Source organism: Coregonus lavaretus, assembly GCF_964263955.1.
Source record: "Coregonus lavaretus genome assembly, contig: HAP1_SCAFFOLD_1322, whole genome shotgun sequence".
NCBI lineage: Eukaryota > Metazoa > Chordata > Actinopteri > Salmoniformes > Salmonidae > Coregonus > Coregonus lavaretus.
In genome coordinates, this window is record NW_028165209.1 from 98,671 (window position 1) to 125,395 (window position 26,725).

Below are 26,725 nucleotides of genomic sequence, written 5' to 3' on the forward strand. Positions count from 1 at the left end.
AGATATCTTTACATATGTGCCTTTTGAGTCATAATAGATATGTTATAAATTTAACAGTAATCCATACTCACGCTCAGTACTACTGATCTTAATTTGGTTTATCCTACAATACAATATGCAGATTTTGTTTTAACAGGTTCTGCTTACCTTTGTATTGACGGCCGTCTAGATCAGTTTCCTGAGGCGAGCTGGATTCCCGGCTGCTCCTGCGAACAGGTCACCCGTCCTTTCTGATCCGTCTCTTACTTGTCTCTTTTCTCTATCAACTTTTATGGACCGAATTCAGAGTTAGAAAACCATCCTCTGCTACCAATTTTGTTGATAATCACAAGTTTACTGGAGAACTGAGACCAAGTAGAGACTTTGGACAGGGTGGATAATGGTATAATATAAGGCAGTTTATTCAGAGGTAAAGATATCTGGAATCGCGTGCACGGACCCGTTCGTCAAACTCGTAGGGAGTTTTTCAGAAGGGCGCCCCTAAACATTGTGTGCTGACCTTTTATACAATAAAATGAAGTAGGTTGAATCTAGTAGTTCTGATCTTCTGATTGGTCCTGATGAGTTGGGCGAGGTCACCTCCAGGCTAGTGTCACTGTTGCATTGGCTCTGAGTCGGGTTCTCTGTCTTCAGATGTTCAGCCTAAGAGAAGGGGATTTTTGTGTGTGTGTGTGTGCGTGTGTGTGTTTAACAATGATGATGTGTGTGTGTGTGTGTGCGTGTGTGTGTTTAACAATGATGATGTGTGTGTGTGTGTGTGTGTGTATGTGTGGGTGTGTGTGTGTGTGTCCTCAGAGCAAGAACTCGTGAGTTGGAAGAACTGAGAGACCCATGGCGTGGGTGTTGTTCTTAGCCACCTGCTGACAAGGCTGACAAGATAGGACTCCTTGTCCATTGTATTAAATACAAAGGCCCAACACAAAATGGGTCATGCACAAGATTTTAGTCAGACCAAGCTATAACATTATATATTTAGCTAGCAGCTGGCTAGTTTAGCCTACTCAAACACCCGGCTCAAACAGAGGGATGCTATGTTAGCTAGCTGGCTATGACTATCTAACACTGGAACTCTTCCAAGTCAAGGTAAGCTTTTGGTTTTACTAATTTATTGCCACGGGGCCCGCCGGTGTAACTGCTAAACTGCTTACTGACTGTACACTGTAACATAATAAATAACATGCCATTTAGCAGACACTTTTATCCAAAGCCACTTACAGTCATGTGTGCATAAATTTTTACATATGGGTGGTCCCGGGAATCGAACCCACTACACTGGCGTTACAAGCGCCATGCTCTACCAATTGAGCTACATAGGACCACATACTGCATGATTGTAGCAGGTTTACTAATGTGTTAGTTCTATTAGCTATGTTGACTATGACATTACTTTAGCTAATATGGTGACAAGGTAGATTGGTCCTACTGCTGTTGAAATGATGGTACTACTGCTGTCTAAATGTACAAACATGTATCTGAAATGTAGCCATACACATCAACAACCATTGTTTGTAAAATAACACAATTAAGATATGCACCCCATTACTAACTACAAGTGTATCTGAAATGCAACCATATCTGTCGTAGGCCTACACATCATTTGTGTCTATCAACAACCATATCTGTCGTAGGCCTACACATCATTTGTGTCTATCAACACACACAGATCAGCTGGACAGGATGAGGACCACTAGGCTATCAGTACAGGCTTCATAGCATGAACTTCAATAATTAGAACTATAGGCTAAATTTCTGTAGAATGTGACACTAAGCAATGAGCGTAACCTACAGTAAGCCAAGCTGCCACTTCTCTCTGTGGGAGAGTTTCAGAAAAGATAACTAAATCAAACTAAGTGCGTATTCTATATTCAGAGCTGAGGTTACATTTCCTACATGACAGTAGCTCATTTCAATCTGCCACGAATAAGAGTGAATGACCATTCATAGAGCAACACACACACACACACACACACACACACACACACACACACACACACACACACACACACACACACTATAGCGAGAGAGCAGGAAGGGGGTGAAAAACTAGGCTGCATCGTTTCCATAGTAACTTTTACAGTAGCCTATCACACATCGACTGTGTGTAATGCAAATTAATTATGCATTGAAGTGAAAAGCAAAGGCCTACTATAAATTAAACAATGTGCCAAACAACCAGTAGGCTTACATGAGGGGAAATATTGAATAAATCATTCCATGAGAAGTTTCAGATTCCATTCTCCTTCCTGGCTAAATGGACTTCTCAGGTCTCTCAAATGCCAGCTGGGCTTTTCGTTGATGTAACATGCTCTGTGTTCAGAGTCTGTGTTCACTGAATACGTTCTTCAGGTTGACGAACATATTTTTGGTACATTGCTGTAGATGCCCCAAAAATGTTAATCATGTTTCAGTGCCAACAGCACAGTCGGCAGTGCTGACAAAGGCCCACCATATCTTTGAAGAACAAAGAACTTGTCAGTTGGTTGCACTGCCCAGCAATTTTCGGATATTCATGCTGATCAAAGCTTAGCAAACTAGCTATAATTATTCAGAGCACTGCAACCAAAACTTAACGAAGCTACTAGCTAGCCTATAATTAGCTGTTTCCCTACCCACAACCAGACAACCCACTACAGACTAAGTCCTGCATGTGGAATAAAGAAGTGAGAGTGATTAGCTGGTCAATTAACCATGTTTCAAAGAAAATAAAGGGGGGTGTTTTTAGTGTCTAAGTGTTTCAATTCATTACATATGCATTGTAGAGAATACTGGTGGCTGGCAAATTGGCTTGTCCCCATGGTGGTGTAGAGGTGTAGTGACATGTTTTGAGTAGATAAATAGACATATACATGTCCTTATGTCCTCAGTCACCTAATCTAAAACCTCATTATGAATAATTAAATTGAGAATGTAAACCTTTTAAAAGAAGCACATTGATATATTATATTTATGTAGTTATGATTATATACCAATGTTATTTTTATGCATTAAGCATGGTAAGCACCTTTATTGCAATGTTTATAGGTAAATACATGCATATTTATAATGTGAAGACGGTTAGATTATATTTAATGTCTGTGAAATGTTAATTGATCATGTATTTATTTTTTGTCTGTTGCATTATGGGTAGGGGTATTTAAACCCTGGCATTACCTTGTTTGAGAGAGGACAGGGAACGGGTTGGCATGCTGCTGGGTTTTCAGGCATGATTGAGCCTGGGTTTTTTCTTTGAGAGCACTAGTTTACTCAGTTTGAGGTGTTCACGTCCGGTTTGTTATTTTGCTGGTAAATAATTGGACAGTTCGCCGACTATATCTCCACTAGCAAATAAAAGCCTCACTGGGCAAGAATAGTAAAGAATGTTAATGTTAAAATCCAACCGCGTGGGTAAATGTGACAATATGTTTTGAATGCCATGAATTACACAAAAGCATTATATTTACTGTAAAGACAACCCCAAAACGACAATGATTCAGTAGATCAATAAAGCTATAGTACTCTAGCAGGTCACAAAGTTGCTTATGCTGACAAAACATGTTAGTGAATAGGTCAAATATAGCTTTGTGATGCTCATTTGAACTTCCTTTCTTCCTCAGCTGCAGACAAACACTAAATATTATAAAAACATAGTTGTTTTGTATACAATTACACATAAGAGAAGAAGAGGTTGACCATTACAAATAAATGTACAAACTTTATTATGTAGTTATCCAAATACATTCATCATCAATGGCTAAAATTATGAATATAGTTTTAATATCACATGTAGTCATTTCATAGCATGTGTCTAATTAAACAAAAGTATTTTTGATAAAGAGCAAATACCTACGCATGTGATGTCACGATTCTCTAAAGCAGAACCCAGAAGCAGACCAGGACAAGGTGAGTTGAATGAAGGTGAGTATTTATTTAAAGACTTAAATGTGGAAGCAGGAGAATCCAGGTGACGGAGCTGGCAGTGGAGGTGAGTTGGTGGGAGTGAATGGGCAGATCCAATTATGCCTCTGAAGCCACAGACGACCAGACAGCGGTGGAGTGAATGTTCCGGAAGAGTAACTGTAGACAGAGTAAACGAAGGTGAGTTCACAGCAAGCAGAAAGTACAAAACAACAAAACTAACTCTTAGTAACTTGAGGCTGATACGCAGGCACAACATACTGTTCATGGCTAACGATCCGGCAGGGAATGGATGTCAGGTCAGAGCTTATGAAGAGGTGATGATCAGGACCAGGTGTGCAGACAGCTGATGAGATGCAGGTGCGGGCAATCGAGAGATCTCCCGCCTAGCTTCGTCGCCCGGCAACCAGACAGGGTGCGTTCAGGAACCTTCAGGAAACAGACTCCAAGACAGAAAACAGACAACTCAGGCAGAAACAGACTCAGGAAGCGTGATTCATGACATGTGAAGCTTGGTTATGTAAGATACGCTGTAAGAGCTGTCATCCCCAAACCACTGCAATGTAAGAATTTGACTGTGTTTCAAGTGTGTGCAGACGGACAGAGTATACTGAAGAACGGTGTGTAGAAGGACGACGGTGTTGCAATTGTGGTGGGGATGATGATCCTGAGTTCCTGGAGTGCCCTGTAAGGGTGAAGGAGATTGAGGTGGCAAAAGTTAGATGGGTCAATCGAATCTCCTATTCGGAGGCGATTAAAATAATTGAGAAAACAAGTGATGCTAGGGAAGATATGGTAGTGGATACACCACAGCCTGTAGTAAATGTTTGCTGCCAGTCAAAACATACCCTGTGGGTTAAATTTTTTTATTTGTTTTGCGTTCATTGCCACAGTTATAAACTGGACAGCACAAGTCTCAAAGACGTCTAAGAAACTGGACATGATTGTGGCTGCGGCAGAAACGTTTTTGGGACTGAAGACTTGCAAGGGGTCCCTTGAGCCTGTGTAGGGATCAGATCTGCCAAAATTCTCTACTGCTTTGTGCTACACTCGTTAATGCACATTCACCATTCCCTAAGTGAAGTAGCCTACCCTTCTTTCCATCCGCACCACTATAGACTAACAACTGAGGCAAATTCCTTTCGATCGCACTCGACAAGTCATTGTGGATTATAGAGACTTTTCTGCCTGAACACTCACTCCCAGCTCACATCTGAACTATTTGAGTCACTAGCGTCCCTCCACTGGCTCTTACGACAGAGACCATTGAGAACCTGAACTTTCCTGAATAGACGTTGACCTTTGTTGATACCAGATAACATTACTTGAGCCACTGTCCCGTTTCTCCATTTATTTAGGTTGAAATGACATTATCAAGCCTTATTGATTTCCCCATTATTGTTTGTTTTTGCTTTGATATGATTATACTCCTTTCCTTAGTTCTTTTGTTGCTTCATTGTGATTTAGTTTAATCATTTTTGGAGAGGTATTGCAGTTTATTATACTTGGCCCTACGGCGCAATCGGACAATCTCTCTCTTTCACTGAGTACAACACAACCCAGGAGAGGCCTGCTGCAAACACTGGATTGGATCCCTCAGAGCGTACCTGCCGTGGGTTGACCACGGACCGTTCCTCAGGGACTTTTACATTTTTAATTTCTGGACTTGTCCAGTTGGGACTTTTAGTCATTGCTAAACAAAGATTGTGGAACACCCTTCTGTCAGTTTGGAATGTCTACATATCCTGTAACCACACATTCATACAAACTGATACAAATGCAATAACTGATATTCACTTATGTCCCATTCTTCAATCTGGTCTTTGATATACAAAGTGTACAAAACATTAGGAACACCTTCCTAATATTGCATTGCATCCCCCTTTGCCCTCAGAACAGCCTCAATTAGTTGGGGCATGGACTCTACAAGGTGTCGAAAGCGTTCCACAGGGATGCTGGCCCATGTTGACTCCAATGCTTCCCACAGTTGTATCAAGTTGGCTGGATGTCCTTTGGATGTCCTTTGGGTGGTGGACCATTCTTTATACACACAGGAAACTGTTGAGCGTCAACCCAGCAGCGGTGCAGTTCTTGACACACTCAAATCCGGTGCGCCTGGCACCTACTACCATACCCAGTTCAAAGGTACTTAAATATTTTCTTGCCCGTTCACCCTCTGAAATTCACACATACACAACCCATGTCTCAATTGTCTCAAGGCTTAAAAATCCTTATTTAACCTGTCTCTTCCCCTTCATCTACACTGATATAAAGTGGATTCAACAGGTAACATCAATAAGGCATCATAGCATTCACCTGGTCAGTCTGTCATGGAAAGAGCAGGTGTTCCTAATGTTTTGTACATTCAGTGTATATTTTAGTCGACACAAGTGATATATATATATATATGTTTTTAAATATACATTAATAAAAGTGTTATTCACCCTGGACATGAGACATGATTTTTGACTTTTGAATCATAGTGTTGTCTGGGGACAGGCGGAATAACACGTTTTTATTGAAGTCTGGGAGAGTTTTCGAAGGAGAGAACATGAGTTCTGAAGTACAGTAAACCCAACCAGGGACCCTTGATTATCTGCTATATCACACAGACAGCACTAGTGAAGACCTTGATTATCTGCTATATCACACAGACAGCACTAGTGAAGACCTTGATTATCTGCTATATCACACAGACAGCACTAGTGAAGACCTTGATTATCTGCTATATCACACAGACAGCAGTAGTGAAGACCTTGATTATCTGCTATATCACACAGACAGCACTAGTGAAGACCTTGATTATCTGCTATATCACACAGACAGCACTAGTGAAGGCCTTGATTATCTGCTATATTACACAGACAGCACTAGTGAAGGCCTTGATTATCTGCTATATCACACAGACAGCACTAGTGAAGACCTTGATTATCTGCTATATCACACAGACAGCACTAGTGAAGGCCTTGATTATCTGCTATATCACACAGACAGCACTAGTGAAGACCTTGATTATCTGCTATATCACACAGACAGCACTAGTGAAGACCTTGATTATCTGCTATATCACACAGACAGCACTAGTGAAGGCCTTGATTATCTGCTATATCACACAGACAGCACTAGTATACTATTACAAATGGAGCCTACTTCTCTGTGCTCTGGAGAGATGGCAGGTAATTGGTCAGAAGGCTCTGGAGGTCCTTGGAATGTTCTGTCTCTGGCACCTGGAGAGGGATGGATAGAAGTACTGAGTGTGCTTGAAAGAAAGCAAGAGAGTTAACCTGTAATAAGTATTACATTGTTGATTATTGAGGACTATAAGGGGTCTTTAAATCAGACGCAGCAACTCAATGTGAGGAGTGTTGGGGGAGTTCTATATTCATGTCTGTAATGTCCCCTCTTACTGGGTCAGTTCATTTTGCATGGCTCGATGCCCCAGATTGGTGGAGATTTCACATAAGGACCAATGGAATGGTCTAAAATGTGCAAACTCCACCCACCCGGGGCACCGGGCCATGTTAAACAAACTCGCCCACTCTCTCTGACCCCCAAGCCCTCACCTGTGACCTCCCATTGGCCCAGGGCCTCCTGTCTAACCCTCTAATCACAGTTTCTCTGACAGGAAGTTACTCCAGTATTAAGGTTTATGGTGCATAGGGCTTCTCCACTCCTTATGAGATGACAAAACTGCATGGATTAGCAAAAGAAAACATGGCACCTGTATTTAGACAGTTGTAGTCAGACAGCCACAGTTTACACAGGAGTGTCCAGGTTCCAGCACTCTACTAACACTTCACTCAACTAATTGTGGTCTAAATGGAAGACCATGATTAGTTGAATGAGATGTTTGTGCTAGGCAGGAATAAAAACGTGCCCACAGTTCAGTCTCCTGGGACTAGGGTTGCAAAAATCCACCAACTTTCCCATAATCCCCAGGTTTTCCAGAAATCCTGTTTGAAGATTCCAGATTTACTGTTTATTCCCTCCTGATTCAGGAAACCTTCCAACCGGGTTTTCTGGAAAACAAGGGAATTTGGAGAAAGTTACCAGATTTTTGCAACTACCTGGGACAGAAATCACCAACGTCTGTATTATAGAACGAGCTCCCTAAGGAACAATGAGATGACAATTCTGCATGATATAGACAATAACATGTGTGGATCTACATGTAATTGCCAAAATAAAGGAAACACCAACATAGTGTCTTTTAATAGGGCGTTGAGCCACCATGAGGCAGAATAGTTTCAATGCACCTTGGCATAGATTCTACAAGTGTCTGAACTCTATTGGAGGGAAGCGACACCACTCTTCCTCAAGAAATTCCATCCTTTGGTGTTTTGTTGATGGTGGTGGAAAATGCTGTGTCAGGAGCCGCTCCAGAATCTCCCATAAGTGTTCAATTTGGTTGAGATCTGGTGACTGTGACGGCCATGGCATATGGTTTGTATAGTTTTCATCAAACGATTCAGGCACTCATGCCCTGTGCATGGGGGCATTGTCATCATATGGGGGCCAAAAAAATGGCCTGCCCAGCATTTTGTATGCATGACCCTAAGCATGATGCGATGTTAATTGCTTAATTAACTCAGGAACCACACCTGTGTAGAAGCACCTGCTTTCAATATACTTTGTATCCCTCATTTACTCAAGTGTTTAAATTGTTTTGCCCCTTTTTCTCCCCAATTTCTTGATGTCCAATTGCGATCCAATTACGATATTTTCTCATCGCTGCACCTCCCCAATGGGCTCGGGACAGGCGAAGGTCGAGTCATTTGTCCTCCAAAACATGACCTGCCAAACAGCGCTTCATAACGCCCATAACCCGGAAGCCAGCCATACCAATGTGTCGGAGGAAACACTGTTCAACTGACGACTGAAGTCAGGCTGCAGGCGCCCAGCCCGCCACAAGGAGTTGCAAGAGTGTGATGAGCCAAGTAAAGCTCCCCTGGGACAAACCCTACCCTAACCCGGATGTCGCTGGGCCAATTGTGCGCCGCCCTATGGGACTCCTGGTCACGGCTGGTTGTGACACAGCCTGGGATCGAACCCGCATCTGAAGTTATGCCTCAAGCACTGCGATGCAGTGCCTTAGACCGCTGCACCACTCAGGAGACCCTAGTTACCTGTATTTTTATCTAACATGTGTGCCTTCCTGAATAAACTCCAGAATAAACCTGAAGAACAGGGAGATTTTCCTGATGCTCAGGTCATTGAAGTTCTACATCTGTCTGGGTGTTATGTGCTTACGTCTTTAAAATATGACTAGGGAGAGATCACGTGACCCTTGAACGAGATGGCCGCATGAACTAGGAGCTCCGCACAAGTAGTTTCCAATTCCTAATCTTACCTCCACTTCAAGTTTAAACTCATTTAGCTTTAGTCAAAAAGTCATGGCGGCTTCAAAAGGCAACACTACAGGTGACATTTTTACCCGGACTCGAGTACTAGCGACGGAAAAAGCCTCCAAGAAGCAGCTAGCTTCAGAAAAAGCTAGCGCCATTAGCCAGGAGAAAGAGGACCCGTCCCCCCCCGAGGCCCAACGAATGCCAACCTCGCACTCTGTCGAAGACATCTTTTCTGAGCTGAGATCCCAACGTACAGAACTCAACACTAAACTAGATGCCATTAACGCTCAGCTCAGTGCGATAGGGGGCAAGGTGACAATCCTGGAAAATGCCTTGCCTGACATAAACAACAAGATAACCATAAACGCGGGGCGCCTGGACGAGGCAGAGGGGCGAATCCTATCCACGGAAAACTTATTGACAGACGCCATGGAAACAATAGCATATGCTAAAAAAAAAATAGAGCAGCTGGAAGAGAAAACAGAGGACCTGGAAAACAGGGGGCGAAGGAATAATTGTGTTCTATTAAATCTGGGCGAAAAAGAAGAGGGAAACATGCCACTGATCCGCTACCTGCAAGACAAACTTCCCGAGTGGCTCCACCTGTCCACCGACAGGCCCATAGAACTCGAGAGAGCTCACCGAGCACTGAGGCCCCCACCAGCAGCCAGACAACCACCGCGCCCAATCACCATACGTTTCCTGAGATTCACCGACAAGGAACGAGTCCTACAGGCGGCAAAAACCAACACCATTACAGTGGGAAACGCCAAACTCACCTTACTCCAGGACCTGTCAGCTGGAATACGCCGAAAGCGCCGAGGGTTTGACGAGGTGAAGAAATGCTCCATTGACCGAGGCATCTTTAGGGGATTCAAATACCCAAACGAGCTCAGGATTCTTCACCAAGGAGCCCTGCGACACTTCAAAACTCCCGAAGAGGCAAAACGTTTTTTGAAAGACAACCCCGGTCAATGAGAAATGGACCATTGACTAAATGCGATTAATGCGATTACTGTTATTACTAAAGGAGGTAAGACAACATATAGCCGTTATTTGGATAAAAGCGTCTGCTAAATGGCATATTATATTATTCAACTTATTGTTAGATTTTTGGTCCCTCTGAAGGCCTAGGTCCTATAGTCACGGTCTGTTTGTGACATCAGTGTGTCATGTACTGGAAAAGGGTCTATAACCACTTCCTCAAAATAGTCAGAAAACTCAAGAAACATGTCATTAATGTTGATGTTTTTGCCGAAGAGATCTTAGTGGTGCAATTTTACATTTAACTAAGATGTTTGTTGCAGTATTTCTCAATGAAAAAATCTGCATAAAAACGACTCGTCTCTCATTTAAGGACAAATACATTATTGAAGAATACCTACTGTTGACCAATAACCCCCTTCCCCTTCGGCTACAGACTTCGGCTTGACTCGAGGAAAAAAAATGTGTGTGCCAGAACAGCTGAAAAAACCCTTACCATAAGTCCAAAACGAAAACAAAATGTTGTCATAAGATATGCACAAACTCTTCCCAACTGTTTCGGCTGGGAAACATGCTGACGCCTTAAAGGCTAACACAAAGTCTGTCTTACAATGGCTTCAGTAGTCCTACACTGTCACAAGGTATAGATTATACCCCTATTTAGACCTGAAGTAGCAGACAGTCTAAATCCAGATTAGTGACATTGTCGGACTACTAAAACCATTTGTAACAGAATTTTAGCTAGTCTGCCTAGTTAAATAATAATAATAATAATAAAATATGTACATGCTAAAATCTCCACTGTAGAACACACAGGGTGTTCACTCATTAGGCCTACCTTCCTTTCTGCGTAGGACTTCGGCCTCAAGTCTTGGGTGGAAAATCTACTTCTGAAAGTACCATGCTTAGATTCATACACAGCCACATTTTCGATGCAAACAAGACACACTGGTTTGGCATTGGAGAAATATGATGAATATATTTTAATAGAACAGGTAGGCAGGGGTGGAAAAAGTACCCAATAGTCATACTTGAGTAAAAGTAAAGATACCTTAATAGAAAATGACTTAAGTAAAAGTGAAAGTCACCCAGTGAAATACTACTTGAGTAAAAGTCTAAAAGTATTTGGTTTTAAATATACTTAAGTTTCAAAAGTAAACCTAGTTACAAACCCCCCCTATATTGTAAATTCAATCCGGTTGGTATAAGATTGAAATGGGAAAATAATGAACCTGTGAACACCCTATGAAATAGCTCCCCAATACCGTCTGATGTATAGATTTAATGTATTACATGAATGGTGACCACAGCCCTTCCGACAATCCATTTAAAACGTGTTTTCCTGTGTTTTTTCCCACCCTGCTGAATGTATCCAATGTTCCATATCAAATGTGTGTCCTATTATGACACATCTGGCAGTTTCTTCTCTCCATGTTTCTTGGCCCAGTATCATTTTTTACAAAAATCTGTGTTTTTTGGTCACTACCATTGCAGGAAAATACCATGGTACTAGTGCAGCTACCATGGTATTTCCCTGACATGGTATTACAATGAAAAAGATACCATGGTACTATCATGTTTATTGGGTCACTACAGTGGCAGGAAAATGCCATGGTATTTGCACCAGTGCCATAGTATTTTCCTGCCTTGGTAGTGACCCAAAACACATCATAGTACAATGGAATGTTGTTGTTCATTTTTCTACCATGGTACATTTTTGTAAGGGCTGTCCTTCACATCGGAGTGCTAATGCTGGCTCTTTGCGTCTCTTGACCATGTCGCGTGGACCGGGCACAAAGCTCAAGGAGCGCTCTCCACTTCCCTCCTGTAGTTATTTAGCAAGCCTGGTAACACATCACCCCCGACAGCCACAAGCACAAACTCTTGCATAAATGTAGAAGCCTATACACCTAAACACTAGCGATCTGACATACTGTATTGCATGGAAACTGCAGGCTACTAACAACAGCAGCTACAGTGACTTGCAAAAGTATTCACCCCCTTGGCATTCTTCCTATTTTGTTGCCTTACAACCTGGAATTAAAATTGATTTTTGGGGGGTTTGTATCATTTGATTTACACAACATGCCTACCACTTTGAAGATGCAAAATATTTTTTATTGTGAAACAAACAAGAAATAAGACAAGAAAACAGACAACTTGAGCGTGCATAACTATTCACCCCCCCAAAGTCAATACTTTGTAGAGCCACCTTTTGCAGCAATTACAGCTGCAAGTCTCTTGGAGTATGTCTCTATAAGCTTGGCACATCTAGCCACTGGGATTTTTGCCCCTTCTTCAAGGCAAAACTGCTCCAGCTCCTTCAAGTTGGATGGGTTCCGCTGGTGTACAGCAATCTTTAAGTCATACCACAGATTCTCAATTGGATTGAGGTCTGGGCTTTGACTAGGCCATTCCAAGACATTTAAATGTTTCCCCTTAAACCACTTGAGTGTTGCTTTAGCAGTATGCTTAAGGTCATTGTCCTGCTGGAAGGTGAACCTCCGTCCCAGGTGCAAATCTCTGGAAGACTGAAACAGGTTTCCCTCAAGAATTTCCCTGTATTTAGCACCATCCATCATTCCTTCAATTCTGACCAGTTTCCCAGTCCCTGCCAATGAAAAACATCCACCATGCTTCACTGTGGGGATGGTGTTCTCGGGGTGATGAGAGGTGTTGTGTTTGCGCCAGACATAGCATTTTCCTTGATGGCCAAAAAGCTCAATGTTAGTCTCATCTGACCAGAGTACCTTCTTCCATATGTTTGGGGAGTTTCCCACATGGCTTTTGGTGTTTGCTTATTTTTTTCTTTAAGCAATGGCCTTTTTCAGGTTACTTCTCCGTAAAGCCCAGCTCTGTGGAGTATACGGCTTAAAGTGGTCCTATGGACAGGTACTCCAATCTCCACTGTGGAGCTTTGCAGCTCCTTCAGGGTTATCTTTGGTGTCTTTGTTGCCTCTCTGATTAATGCCCTCCTTGCCTGGTCCGTGAGTTTTGGTGGGAGGCCCTCTCTTGGCAGGTTTGTTGTGGTGCCATATTATTTAAATTTTTTAATAATGGATTTAATGGTGCTCCGTAGGATGTTCAAAGTTTAGGATATTTTTTTATAACCCAACCCTGATCTGTACTTCTCCACAACTTTGTCGCTGACCTGTTTGGAGAGCTCCTTGATCTTCATGGTGCCGCTTGCTTGGTGGTGCCCCTTGCTTAGTGATGTTGCAGACTCTGGGGCCTTTCAGAACAGGTATATATATACAGAGATCATGTGACAGATCACGTGACACTTAGATTGCACACAGGTGGACTTTATTTAACTAATTATGTGACTTCTGAAGGTAATTGGTTGCACCAGATCTTATTTAGGGGTTTCATAGCAAAGGGGGTGAATACATATGCACGCACCACTTTTCCGTTATGTTTTTTATAAATTTTTTTAACAAGTAATTTTTTTCATTTCACTTCACCAATTTGGACTATTTTGTGTATGTCCATTACATGACATCCAAATAAAAATCAATTTAAATTACAGGTTGTAATGCAACAAAATAGGAAAAACACCAAGGGGTATGAATACTTTTACAAGGCACTGTACATAGTCTAGCCTACTATGGCCCTGTCCCTCTGGCCAGGGTAAACAAAGAGGTCATGTTGTGTCTTGTATATACAGTATAGGCCATTTGTTTGGGAGAATGTGAATGGGATCAAATTTGGTTTATATATAGACACTATTTCAATTAAAACAGTTTGTTTCATTTAATTATACACAAGAGAAGAAGAGGTTGCCCAGCATAAATTAATGTACAAACATTATTTTTCATTACATTTTTGTCATTTAGCAGATGCTCTTATCCAGAGCGTCTTACAGGACCAATTAGGGTTAATTGCCTTGATCAAGGGCACAACAACATATTTTTAACCTAGTCGGCTCAGGATTCAAACAAGCGACCTTTCAGTTACTGACCCAACACTCTTAATGGCTAGGCTACCTGCCGCCAAATTAATTAACTTCAATACAGTTATCCAAATACATTCATCATCAATTGATAAAATAATGAATCTAGTTTTAAAAGACAATTTAAAAAACACAAGTAGTCGATTCATAGCCTGTTTATCATTAAACAAAAGTTTAGTAATATAAAATCATCCACCCAAACTAATGCTGAAAACCGATCATCACAACATCTTTGTCTGATATACACTGAGTGTACAAAACATTAGGAACACCTTCCTAATATTGATTTGCACCCCCCTTTGTCCTCAGAATAGCCTCAATTCGTCAGGGCATGGACTCTCCAAGGTGTAGAGAGCATTCCACAGGGATGATGGCCCATGTTGACTGCAATGCTTCCCACAGTTGTGTCAGGTTGGCTGGGAGTGGACCTCTATTCCGAATAGCTCATTCCATCTCTTCCCACAGATGCACAATTGGATTGAGATCTGGTGCCTCGGAAGGCCACTGCAGTAAGCTGAATTCACTGTCATGTTCTTGGAACAATTCCTGGACAAGGCTTGTTGCATGGGGCATAATCCTGCTGAAAAAAATCTATTTTGCAGATGGATACACCATTGCCAAGAACACATACTGCCATTAAGGGATGCACCGGATTGGCAATGATGTTTAGATATCCTGTGGCATTCAAACGTTGCTCCACTTTTATCAAGGGGCCCAATGTGTGCCATGCAAACACACCCCACACCACCACCACCAGCCTGCAATGCTGACACACGGCATGGATGTATGTACTCATGGTTTGCTCCATACCCTAGTCCTCCCATCAGTGTGAAACAGCAGGAACCAGGATTCCTCAGACCAGGCAATGTTTTTCAAATTCTCCAGTGTCCAGTGTTTTCATTCCTTAGCCCATTGCAACTGCAGTTTCTTGTTTTCTGCTGAAAGCTAATGGGGATCCATAATAAATACACCACAACTACATCAGTAAGGATCATAGCTTTCACCTGGGTTCACCTGGTCAATCTATGTCATGGAAAGAGCAGGTGTCCTTAATGTTTGTACACTCAGTGTATGTTGTGTCTACTAGCTCATTCCCACAGAAAACTGCAGAGGGAAGCAGTACCACCCCGTCAACCATCAGACTCCATTATGAGACGTCTCAAAGAGGATATTCAACCCTAAGGGCAAATCCAAGGTCATCTCAATATCTTTACAGTAGAAGCTATCTAAGCACAGCAAAACTGACAAGGTGAACACTGATCAGTAAAGAGATGCTAACATTCTACAACGCTCCCTTTCATTTACATTACATTTACATTTTAGTCATTTAGCAGACGCTCTTATCCAGAGCGACTTACAGTTAGCGCATACATTATTTTATCGAACCCACAACCCTGGCGTTGCAAACGCCATGCTCTACCAACTGAGCTACATCCCCTTTCCTCTGCACAGTTCTCTCACAGTGAGAAACAATAGGATTACAATAGTGTTCTACGCTTTCTTAATTTGAACCAATCCACTACCACTTCTTATGTATACGTTGGTGTGTTTTTAAATTGCCCAATCTGTAGAATCTCGTCTCACAGTCAATGCAGTGATAAGACTCTCCAGTGTGTAACCATTGGTGTGTTTTTACATTGCCCAAACGGGAGAAACTCTTGCCATATTAAGAGCAGAAGGAAGGGTTCTCTCCTGTGTGTGTTCTCTGATGAACTTTTAGCTCAGTTGATGTTGTGAAGCATTTTACACAGTCAGAGCAGGAGTAAGGCTTTTCTCCTGTATGTATACGTTCATGTCTTTTTAAGGTGCCCAGTTGAGAGAAACTTGCCCCACAGTCAGAGCAGGAGTAGGGCTTCTCTCCTGTGTGTATACGTTCATGTGTTTTTAGGCTGCCCAGTTGAGAAAAACTTGCCCCACAGTCAGAGCAGGAGTAAGGCTTCTCTCCAGTGTGTATATGTTCATGTGTTTTTAAGGTGCCCAGTTGAGAGAAACTTGCCCCACAGTCAGAGCAGGAGTAGGGCTTCTCTCCTGTGTGTATACGTTCATGTGTTTTTAAGTGGCCTAGACGAGAGAAACTCTTCCCACAGTCAGAGCAGGAGTAAGGCTTCTCTCCTGTGTGTGTTCTCTGGTGAACTTTTAGCTCAGTTGATGTTGTGAAGCATTTTACACAGTCAGAGCAGGAGTAAGGCTTCTCTCCTGTGTGTATACGTTCATGTTTTTTTAAGATGCCCAGTCGAGAGAAACTCTTCCCACAGTCAGAGCAGGAGTAAGGCTTCTCTCCTGTGTGTGTTCTCTGGTGAACTTTTAGCTCAATTGATGTTGTGAAGCATTTTACACAATCAGAGCAGGAGTAAGGCTTCTCTCCTGTGTGTGTTCTCTGATGAATTTTTAAATCCATTGATGTTGTGAAGCACTTTACACAGTCAGAGCAGGAGTAAGGCTTCTCTCCTGTATGTATACGTTTATGTATTTTTAAGTTGCCAAGTTGAGAGAAACTTGCCCCACAGTCACAGCAGAAGTAAGGCTTCTCTCCTGTGTGTTTTCTCTGATGACCTTTTAGCTCAGTTGATGTTTTGAAGCACTTTACACAGTCAGAGCAGGAGTAAGTCTTCTCTCCTGTATGTATACATTTATGTTGTTTTAAGGTGCTCTGATGAGAGAAACTTGCCCCACAGTCAGAGCAGGAGTAAGGCTTCTCTCCTGTGTGTGTTCTCTGATGAACTTTTAGCTCAGTTGATGTTTTGAAGCACTTTACACAGTCAGAGCAGGAGTAAGGCTTCTCTCCTGTATGTATACGTTTATGTTGTTTCAAGGTGCCCTGACGAGAGAAACTTGCCCCACAGTCAGAGCAGGAGTAAGGCTTCTCTCCTGTGTGTGTTCTCTGATGACCTTTTAGCTCAGTTGATGTTTTGAAGTACTTTACACAGTCAGAGCAGGAGTAAGGCTTCTCTCCTGTATGTATACGTTTATGTTGTTTAAAGGTGCTCTGATGAGAGAAACTTGCCCCACAGTCAGAGCAGGAGTAAGGCTTCTCTCCGGTGTGTGTTCTCTGATGAACTTTTAGCTCAGTTGATGTTTTGAAGCGCTTTCCACAGACAGAGCAGGAGTAAGGCTTCTCTCCTGTGTGCACTCTCTGATGAACCGTCAGAGTCTGTGATGTAGTGAAATTCTTCCCACAGTCAGTACAGGAATACAGATTCTCTCCTCTGTGTTTTTGTAAGTGTATTTTTAGCTTTGATAGAATTGAGAAACTCGCCTCACAATGTGGGCAGTGGTAAGACCTCTTAGCTCTGTGATCTTCCTGCTGTTGCTCTCTGGATGTAGAGAATGTCTCAACATGGTGTCCTGTGTGAACAACATCAGAAGAACCAGTCAGTTGGTGTGATATACATGTCAATCAAATGTATTTTATGAAGCCCTTTTTACATCAGAACTTGTCACAAAGTGCTTTATAGAAACCCAGCCTAAAACCCCAAAGAGCAAGCAATGCAGATGTAGAAGCCATATCATCCTCCACTCACTATCACAAGGGTTAGTAACTACACTGACTCTTTTAATAGAACTTTAAAACATTGGCAGTTTGTCTCCTTCACTTCTTTAGTCTACTCTCTGATCACTCCAGATAGCCCAGTGAATAAAACACATGCTGACAATACTGGTGTCAAACCATGTAAGTGTCAGTAGCATGAAATAATATCTACCTTCTCATTGAAACAGTTAATCATGAAACAGTTCTACTGCAACTTTTCATGCACAGTGAGAAGTTGGAATGAATAACACAAACTTAGATAGATAGAACCTGCTCTTACCATCAGAAACAGATTTCCCAATCTTCTCCTCCTCTTCCTCTTCTTCATCTTTAATGTTGATATTCCGCTCCAGTGTTTGACGGCAGTCTTCCAGCTTCACTGATGCCATCTCTGGATCCTGCATAGCAAACTGGGCTCCACTGTCACAATCAGGACCCAATGACTGTAGGTTTGGACTCAGTGTGGAAGGAGAGAGGCTGGCTGGGTTTGTCCTCACTATTGATGTTACCGGCATCAGATTTAATTCTAGTCGTCCTGTAGTAAAATTGAGAAACAGACACAAAAAGTTAGTGTCTTGACAGTTCTTGCACTTTCTTTATTCTCTAAAAATATATTATATTTCTTCTTGTTAAATTATCTAATTCAGTGCTTGACTTGGGCTGAAATAGGTGCCAGTACTCATTTTGGGTGCCGGTACTGTTTATATTTAGGTGTAGAAGCTCCACAATACTGTTGAGCTAACATTCTATAAGAGGAACATGAGCTCAAGCACTAGATATTTGAGGTGCCGGAACTTAACCTATAGCAGATTTTCCCAAATTCTTTATTTTTACTATTTTCTACATTGTAGATTACAAAGATTCTACAAAGCTGTCATCAAGGCAAAGGATGGCTACTTTGAAGAATCTAAAATCTAAAATATATTTGATTTGTTTAACACCTTTATGGTTACTATATGACTCCATATGTGTTATTTCATACTTTAGATGTCTTCACTATTATTCTACAATGTAGAAAATAGTAAAAAATTAAGAAAAACCCTTGAATGAGTAGGTGTGTCCAAACTTTTGACTGGTACTGTAAATGCATAAATGACAAAAGCCATTTAGTACAAGGTCACTGTTCGTTTTAGGCAGCACTATGTACTATTTTCCTGAATAACCTGGTCTTCACTGTATTATTTCAATCAAAAACCAATTGTATTTTCCGTTCACACAATAGTAACATTTATCGATAAATACAGAAACAACTGAATGTGTCTGAATATTAGTACACATGTAGAAAACGGATAATTGTTACATTCAGCTTCAAAACAGTAGTGCAACCGTGAAATTGTCTCTCTGCTGCACTGAAATCCGTTGATGCTGACCGAGTGGGCAGCACCATTTTACCAGCTCGTTAATTTGACACAAAACCAATGTCACACTCTGGCTCCAGGACTTGTGTATTTGAGCCAGGGTGTATGTTGTTTTGTTGGGTTTGGGTGAATTTTTATGTTTGCATGTCTGTCACGTTTATTTCTAGGTGGGGAGTTCTGTTGTGTCTATTTCTAGGTTGTGGTTGTGTTTCCTTGTTTGTATTCAATGACTCCCAATCGGAGGTAACGAGTGTCAGCTGTCGGCTCGTTATCTCTGATTGGGAGCCATATTTAAGCTGTAGGTTTTCTTGTGTTAGTTGTGGGTTTTTGTTCCATGTTCCGTGTTTCAGTATTGGTAACTTTTGGACTTCACGTATCGTCTTTTGTTTTGTTTTTCGTGGTTGCTTTATTAAATAAAGTCATCATGTTCACTTCACGCGCTGCGTATTGGTCCGCCTCTTCAGACGATCGTGACAGAAAAACCCACCATCAAAGGACCAAGCAGCGTGTCCAGGAGCCGAGGGTCTGGACATGGGAAGAGTTATTGGACGGAAAGGGGTCATGGACTTGGGAGGAGATCCTGGAGGGCATGGATCGCCGTCCATGGAGCGAAACAGTGGAGAGGCGACGGAGAGAGGAGCAACGGCGTCGGCAGAGCCAACGTCGGAAGGACGAGAGGCAACCCCAAGAAATGTTTTGGGGGGGGCACATGGCTTGGGCGACTGAGCAGCAGGAGGCTGCCACAAGGCAGATGCAGAAGGCTACCAGGTTAAGGGGGCTGACGGAGGCAGAGAAGGGACGGATTCAGGAGGCTACCAGGTTAAGGGGGCTACTGGGTAAAGCAGGGAAGGAAGGTGTAGAGGCTCGGCGAGAGGTACTGGGGTGTGTAACCAGTCCGGTCCGGCCCGTTCCTAATCCCGAGGTACAGCCAGTAGTGTGTGTTCCCCGTACGGTACGGCCTGTTCCGGCCCCTCGCACTAAGTGTACGGTGCGCGTCGCCAGCCCGGTTCGGCCTGTTCCTGCCACCCGCACCAAGTGTACGGTGCGCGTCGCCAGCCCAGCCCGGCCTGTTCCTGAGCCTCATACGAAGCCTACGGTGCGCGTCGCCAGCCCAGCCCGGCCTGTTCCTACTCCACGCACCAGGGATACGGTGCGCTTCGCCAGCCCAGCCCGGCCTGTTCCGGCCACTCGCACCAGGGATACGGTGCGCGTCGCCAGCCCAGCCCGGCCTGTTCCTACTCCACGCACCAGGGATACGGTGCGCTTCGCCAGCCCGGCCCGGCCTGTTCCGGCCTCTCGCACCAGAGATACGGTGCGCGTCGCCAGCCCAGCCCGGCCTGTTCCTGCTCTCCGCACTAGGCCTCATGTGCGTCCCCAGGGTCCAGCATGCCCTGTTGCTGCTCTCCGCACTAGGCCTTATGTGCGTCCCCAGGGCCAAGCATGCCCTGTTGCTGCTTCCCGCACTAGCCCTGAGATGCGTGTCCTCAGCCCGGTACCTCCAGTTCCGGCACCACGCATCAGGCCTACGGTGCGTCCCCAGGGCCAAGCATGCCCTGTTGCTTCTCCCCGCACTAGCCCTGAGATGCGTGTCCTCAGCCCGGTACCTCCTGTTCCGGCACCACGCACCAGGCCTACGATGCGCCTCAGACGGCCAGAGTCTGCCGTCTGCCCAACGGGGCCTGAACTGTCCGTCTGCCCAACGCCGTCTGAACTGCCCGTCTGCCCAACGGGGCCTGAACTGCCCGTCTGCCCTAAGGCGCTTAAGCCGCCCGTCTGCCATGAGCCTTCAGAGCCGTCCGCCAGACCGGAGCCGCTAGAGCCTTCTGCCAGACAGGATCAGCCAGAGCCTTCCGCCAGACAGGATCAGCCAGATCCTTCTGCCAGACAGGATCAGCCAGAGCCTTCTGCCAGACAGGATCAGCCAGAGCCTTCTGCCAGACAGGATCAGCCAGAGCCTTCTGCTAGACAGGATCAGCCAGAGCCTTCTGCCAGACAGGATCAGCCAGAGCCTTCCGCCAGACAGGATCAGCTAGAGCCTTCCGCCAGCCATGAGCAGCCAGATCCGTCAGCCGGCCATGAGCAGCCAGATCCGTCAGCCAGCCATGAGCAGCCAGATCCGTCAGCCAGCCATGAGCAGCCAGATCCGTCAGCCAGCCATGAGCAGCCAGATCCGTCAGCCAGCCATGAGCAGCCAGATCCGTCAGCCAGCCATGAGCCGTCCAGCCGGGATCCGCCAGAGCCGTCCAGCCGGGATCCGCCAGAGCCGTCCAGCCGGGATCCGCCAGAGCCGTCCAGCCGGGATCCGCCAGAGCCGTCCAGCCGGGATCCGCCAGAGCCGTCCAGCCGGGATCCGCCAGAGCCGTCCAGCCGGGATCCGCCAGAGCCGACCAGCCGGGATCCGCCATTCAGCCTGGTACTGCCCCTTAGTCCGATACTGCCCCTTAGTTCGGTGCTGCCCCTTAGTCCGGTGCCGCCCCTTAACCCAGTGGGGTTTAGTTGGGGGGTGGTAATGTGGAGGAGGCTAGGGAAGCGGGTGGTGACTAAGGTGGGATGGGGACCACGACCAGGGGCAGAACCGCCACCGTGGACAGACGCCCACCCAGACCCTCCCCTAGACTGTATGCTGGTGCGCCCGGAGTTCGCACCTTTAGGGGGGGGTACTGTCACACTCTGGCTCCAGGACTTGTGTATTTGAGCCAGGGTGTATGTTGTTTTGTTGGGTTTGGGTGAATTTTTATGTTTGCATGTCTGTCACGTTTATTTCTAGGTGGGGAGTTCTGTTGTGTCTATTTCTAGGTTGTGGTTGTGTTTCCTTGTTTGTATTCAATGACTCCCAATCGGAGGTAACGAGTGTCAGCTGTCGGCTCGTTATCTCTGATTGGGAGCCATATTTAAGCTGTAGGTTTTCTTGTGTTAGTTGTGGGTTTTTGTTCCATGTTCCGTGTTTCAGTATTGGTAACTTTTGGACTTCACGTATCGTCTTTTGTTTTGTTTTTCGTGGTTGCTTTATTAAATAAAGTCATCATGTTCACTTCACGCGCTGCGTATTGGTCCGCTTCTTCAGACGATCGTGACAACCAAAAATGCTAAACAAACTCGGAAATCTAAAATAAATGGATTCTTTATGACATCACCTTGAGGAAATGATGTACATCCATTCAGACAAACCCAAAGTATCTAGCCATGTGACTTGTAAAATAGTTACCAGGTTTACTCAGTTTGACATAAAAATAACACATCAAACCTTTACCAGACGTGATAATACCTTAATGGATTTGTTACCTAGCATGGTATGACATGTTCTTTCGATATTAGAAAGTTTAAACGTGCTATTACATACTGATATTACGTATTTTATAAAGTATTAGTTAATCTTTGGAATATTGAGAGCTGCATGAGGATTTGGAGGATGACATACATTCCATGTATTTATTTCTGTCACTGGTGGGTGCCAGAAGGTATGCAGGCCAAGATAGCTGGGGGGGCCACTGGTGCTAATCTTAGAAGGAGTACGTGATGGAATATCCTGACTAGGGTGCAACACGATACCATATAGGGTGATCCTATATGTGGCGAGGAGTGACACTCAATAATGGTTGGCAACTGTTGGATGGAATTAGCTCGGAAAAGCATTATATAAACTAAGAATTAGCTTTCATTATACTGAAGAATGGTGCGTGCCTTCCCGGAACTTCCTGTTCCCCTACTACCACAGTGCAGCCACAGATAGAACAATGAGACAGATATTTCACTGGATGTATAATTGTGAAGCATCCGGTTGGCGTTTCCACTCACTACCAAATATGGTAGTGAGAGGAAGCCCACTTGCCGGCAGTGGGAGAAGATGGAAGGAGATGGATTTTGGCCGACATTCTGCAAATGTTCTAATCGATGAAACATCTGATCTTAATACAGTTCTGTTCCCAAAACTAAAATCTGTTAAACACAGAGTGGACAAAGTTTTGTGGACTTACCTGTTGCAAATACTTTTTTAAATCACATCATTTAGAAGGAACGCAACGGCGAATTGAGTTATTGCACACGAGCACTTCACAGAGGAGGCGTTCCCTAACAGAAATATGCAGATGTATGCTAGAATACGCCAATAGGATCTCGCTACCTCGTGCTTGGCTCTGCCCACTATGACTCATCTGTTCCCATTGGAAACGACCAGCTGTGGTCTATCTTGGTTTAGTTATAAAAAATATGTGGTGCGTTCAGGGATCCTTGGGATGGCCCTACCCCATTATATGAGAAGGGCGGTGCTTAATTTGAGCAGGATCCTCCGGTACCTCTCAGTTTTGTAGTCGTTCGTTCCGGAACCCATTTGCCAGGATCAGGTAGCCTACCTCTTGTGGCATGAAAAATATTTTCCACTGTTTGCAATGTAAAAATCCTAATAAAAGCAATCAGAGAAATTACATTTCGATTCCTCTGTAATTGTCATGCCCCCTAAAAAAACAAGGCATGCCTAACGTGTGGCAAATCTGTCAGTTAACAGCATGCAGCCAAAACAGGCCTTTAGCAAATTTTTCTAATACAATTGCTGGAAAACACAGGTTGTAAAGCAAATGGATCCTGCTGAAAATAAAATACTAATGTCTGTATGTTACCAAGTTATCAACTTCCAAATAGGCCTATTGAGCGAACAGCATTGTTTAAAAAAGTAAAGCAAGAGAGAGATAAGCTTTTGGCCGGTGAGAGAGCTGCACATCATTGGGTGAGTCAGTGAAACCGGAAAGCTTTTTTAGGACTATATCTTCCTCCTCATATTGTACAATGTGTTTCTCTGCACACTTAGGGGCCTCGGCTATTGATGGATTCAAGACAAGGTCGTTTTTATTGATCTCAGATTCTCAGTGTCAAAGTAGCCTGTCATTTTGGTCATTTGTGAGGTATTAAAAAAGATTCTGCGAAAGACTCCAGTCATCTAAAATGATGTAGAATTGCATGAAATCCATTCATAAAAATAACACATTTTTCCCGGACTCTAGGCTACAAAAAATGTGTAACTTCTGCAAGCGGCTCCACACCACTGCTCTATGCCCGTATGCGAAAGCCATGATAATGCATGCAATACTTTGTTATAAAGGTTGTTTGTTTTTATCCGTTCTGGTACCTCAGAGCCCCCCAGGTCACCGCCCTCTCGGGCTCACTTTTGGTTCCGGCACCGCCCAATTTACAAATGAAGCACTGGAGAAGTGGGTAGCTGCCGCTGCCTCCTCCGGGACACTTCTCCTTTGCATAAAGTTAATCAGGCTGTTGATTGTGGACTGTGGAATGTTGTCCCACTCCTCTTCAATGGCTGTGTGAAATTCGAGGTGAATGGCAGGACAATGGGCCTCAGGATCTTGTCATGGCATCTCTGTGCATTCAAACTGCCATCGATAAAATGCAATTGTGTTAGTTGTCTGTAGCTTATGCCATCCCATTCCATAACCCCGATACCACCATGGGGCACTCTGTTCACAACATTGACATCAGCAAACCGCACGCCCACACAACACCATACACGGTGGTCAGCAGTTGTGAGGCTGGTTGGGCTTACTGCAAAATTCGCTAAAACAACATTGGAGGCAGCTAATGGTAGAGAAATTAACCTAACATTCTCTGGCAACAGCTCTAGTGGACATTCCTGCAGTCAGCAGGCCAATTGCATGCACCTCAAAACTTGAGACCTCTGTGGCATTGTGTTGTGTGAAAGAAACTGCACATTTTAGAGTGGCATTTTTGTATTTGTTAGGGATCCCCATTAGATGCTGCCAAGCACATACTCAGCTACTCTTGTCCCCAGCACAAGGTGCACCTGTGTAATGATGATCATGCTATTTAATCAGCTTCTTGATATGCCACACCTGTCAGGTGGATGGATTATTTTGGCAAAAGGAGAAATGCTCACTAACAGGGATGTAAACAAATTTGTGCACAACATTTTAGAAATAAGTTTGTCTGGAACATTTCTGGGATATTTTATTTCACCTCATGAAACATGGGACCAACACTTTACATGTTGCGTTTATATGTTTGTTCAGTGTATACAGTATATATTTTTTTAATCATACAAACTATCAATAACAAAATTGAAATTAAATCAGCCTGCTTTTCTGTTCTAATCAGGTCCCTACACAGGCTCAGAAGGATCCTGTGTGAGCGGAACATTTTCTGGCAACAGTAGTCCTTGCAGGGCTTCTGCCGTGAAGTCTTGGAGGCCCAAAAACTTCTCAGCTGCAGATATAATGATGTCCAGCTTCTTGGACTTCTTGTGCAGTACAATTAATAACTGTGGCTGTAAATACTAAAAAAATCCACCTTCAAAATAAGTGTATCCAGATCACTTGATTGACGTACAACATTTGCAACTGGTTGCAGTGCATCCACCGCCCTATCTTCTTCAGAGCTGTGGCCTCTTGCTACTATAACTCTCTTCACCGCCTCCACATAGGAGATTTGCTGTACAGCCCTGATCCTTGACACCTCAACCTCTTTCACCCTAACAGGGCACTCTGGGAATTCAGGAATTTGACCCCCACCACAGTTACAACATTTTACATTCACATGCTCTTCAATAACATATTCCTTCCGTCTGCAAACACTTGACATGTGGCCAAACTTTTTACATTTCTTGCATTGCATCAGGTTTTACACAAACTCTCTTATGGGGTATATTATATATCCCAGCTTTACATAGGGTGGTAGATACTCTTCATCCAACATCAATAATAAAGATGAACTTTGCTCCTTTTTCACATTCTCCATACGGGTCAAGAGACGTGCATTTGCATCCTTCTTCTTCTTTGGGATTTGGTTGGCGGAGCGCATCCAACTTTTAGGTGCATACACCGCCACCTACTGTACTGGTGTGCGAGGCCAATCACAGACTACATACAATAAATTCATTGATACGGTAATGAATACAAAATTGCCCTGCCAAGTATTAGCCCGCTCTAAAAAATGTGAGGGAAAATGTTCTTGGTTCGTGCAGGTGACTGACCTTCTCAGACCAATTGGCAGTACGCCCAGAACATTGTTTTGGGAACCAAAAGGGATATCTCAGTTTCAAGGTCTCAGCTTGGAGAGAAGAAGCCTTGTGAGGTACTGGTCGGTCACATGCAGGAACCAAATGTTAATGATGAATTAATTATTAATAAGCTAAATCATGCAAATATAACTTGTCTGTGTAAGCAGTATATAGGACAACTAACGGGACTGCCCCGGCAGAGCTCCCGACCAACGTGTACTATGGTGCTTTTAAGTTTGTTGGAACCTCTCCAGCTTGCTGCTAAAAAATTATTATTCATTTAAGTTTGACTTGGAGTCCCTTCGTGGTGATTTTTCACGGCAAAAACCCACCACCCCATTCCACTATTTAACCCTATCTAGTCCTACGCCAGACCACTACCACTCAACACCCCCTGCAGCTGTTCTGCAGTAAATCCTCGCAATCCCAAGTACTTCTCTGCCGCTGCCACCACAGCCTCTATTTTCTGGGACTTTCGATCCATTTCTGCAGTACAATTGACAACCATTGCTATAAATGCAAAAAAATCCCACCTTACTGAAGCACATATTCTTCCCATCACTCTCTCTTGGTCTCTGCATACTCACAGGAATCCTCTCAAGATCCCTCACCCTGTACCCATCTTCCTTTACCACTCTCTTC

The 26,725-nt window shown here is 43.8% G+C and overlaps 1 long non-coding RNA gene across 1 annotated transcript; it reads right to left on the minus strand.

The window, feature by feature from the left end:
- Positions 1–3,884: 3,884 nt before the first annotated feature.
- Positions 3,885–4,640, minus strand: LOC311116145. Its single transcript, XR_014611368.1, has 2 exons — positions 4,156–4,640; positions 3,885–4,053 (listed from the first exon to the last, which is right to left on the minus strand). It is a non-coding gene; the product is annotated as an uncharacterized lncRNA (long non-coding RNA).
- Positions 4,641–26,725: the final 22,085 nt, after the last annotated feature.